A 2,500-nucleotide genomic window follows, 5' to 3' on the forward strand; every position below is an offset into this window, starting at 1 on the left:
TTTCTAATATGCTCGGAACTTTAAAGTTTATAGTTCATGAATGCTCGACTTAAATCAAACACACTAATTCCAGATGGAGAATTTTTAGTAGCACTGAATGGTCACAATTGAGCCAGAAATGTTTGTGTTTGGCTGGAAGCTAGATCAACTGGCAGAGGTTCTCTCTTTTGAAACTCTTTTTCAGAGTTGCTAGGAAATGGAACGCTTAGATAATGCTTCAGTATAGGCTGATAGTCTGTAAAAAAGTATCAAATAGCAGAATAATGCTTTCATATTGTTTCTGTCCATCCTTTCCACCTTCATTGTTATGCTTATCATTGGGTTAGTTTGACATGCTCAAGATATTGAATATGGAGGTGTAGTTTGACTGAAAACCTCTATATAACCACCTTGATCAATTTCCTCTGAGATTGTCAATGTATGCTCATTTTGGGCTGCTGCACATGTTTTCATCAATATGTTTGCTTTGAACCTGTTTTTTTCTATTTTGTAGCAGACATTTCTAGTTCCTGTAATCACTGTTATTTACTCTGAAATGGAATATCTGATTAATTCATGAAGTTTTTCTCTTTTACTTCCCTGCCCAATAGGTACACAGTGTGTGATGTCTCATATGTACACGCATACATTTAGGATACCACACACTGCATACATTTTGGACCAGTCATTGGCAGTATATCCATTGGATGGTATTCCAACATGTTCAGTGGAAAATGCTCCCATTTCTCCCTAACAATAGAGGAGGCTTTAGAATTTCATATGTCACAGGTCACATCTCTCTAGCAGTTACTTGAAAAAATGCATACATATTGGTCAAGGGCACTCCAGCCCTGTCCAGTAAGTATGCACCCTTGCCCTTGCTTAACCCATAATTGACAGGTAGCATTCATAGAGGCCGGGGCCTCGCTGCCGGGGGCTTATATCATCGCCCTACCATGCGCGACCACTCATGCCAAATACCAGCATCCCATGCCGTTTCTTCATAATACTATGAAGATATATTGTATTTTCAATTTTCATTATTTTTTACAGTCTCTACTTGCCAAACTTCCTGATAAATCGAGACTGAGGGGTATTTTTGTTGTTATATAGACTCCATAGTTGATCATTATTCGGTCTATAGTCTGAATAAAATAAGCAGTGTGCGGCATCATGGAGTTGAAATTGTCAGTTTGTTGCATTTTTTTTGTTTGTTGCATGGTAAAAATGAGAAAGTGTTAAAACCGACTTAATCACACTTTCACTGGCAAAAAAATAATCTTTTGCCGTGATTGTAACAAAAAAAAACTCATGGCATGTCCATGCATACTCTATGGCATGTGCATACGTGCCCCCGGCAGATGGTCCCGCCATGGCATGTGCGTACATGCCACCCGTCGGCAATGAGTTAATTCTCAGCTTCCAAGTAGATCTGATTCATGTTTTTAATATTTACCATGACTAAATCAACTACAAATAAAGAAATCAAAATATATTGACCATAAGGTAATGATGTTACCAAAAGTAAAACTGGGAACCCATAGCTTTTTGCAAGGAAATGACTGATGTGAATAAGTTTTGTGTATACTGTTCAATTTAAGGGACAAGGATCAATTTGGGACTATATTTGATATTTAGAATATTGTCATATTGTGAGAATCCATTTTTAAGTGCCAACTGCCTACCTATTGGATATGGTAGGATGTGTACCTTACACTTTATACATATATATATATATATATATATATATATATATATATATATATATATATATATATATAATATATATATATATATATCTATATATATATTTATATATATTAATATATATATATATATATATATATATATATATATAATGTATATATATATATATATAATATATATATATATATATATATAATATATATATATGTGTGTGTGTGTGTGTGTGTGTGTGTGTGTGTGTGTGTGTGTGTGTACAACATATAAGTATGTGTGTTTGTATGTGTTTGTATAATCTGATAAATCTTCTGTATGAATTAATATCTGTTCTTTGTTTTTCCCACAGAAAGCAAGTCATTTGAAAAACAGCCTTTACCATGGCAGACCAATGAAAGCTGCCCTCCAGAAGTTGGACAGCCAGTTACTATCCCCCCAGAAGAAAGGTAGCATGTATACTTTTTTTAAATGAAATATTTACAACAGGAAGATCAAGATGAATAACAAAGGGATATTGTTATGTTAAGCAGTAGCTGTTAACTTATCTACTATGAGTACTCAAAAGAAAAAAAAAGAAAATGATCACCAGTGTCCTGTGACCAACACAAGCTCTAATCCAGTACTCCAGCTGATGGTGAGAGGGCACCAGGACATCTAGAACTAATCCAGCATCTAGCTGACATAACTAGAAAACAAGAAATCTTTATTTATTACATTGACACTAAATAAGAGTCAATATTGTTATGGTAAAGTTTTGCCAAACTAATATTATTTCATTTGAATATTATACTGTAGACCTCATTGCTTTGCAGGCTATTGC

The sequence above is a fragment of the Penaeus monodon genome, chromosome 39 (genome assembly GCF_015228065.2).
Source record: "Penaeus monodon isolate SGIC_2016 chromosome 39, NSTDA_Pmon_1, whole genome shotgun sequence".
Classification (NCBI taxonomy): Eukaryota; Metazoa; Arthropoda; class Malacostraca; order Decapoda; family Penaeidae; genus Penaeus; species Penaeus monodon.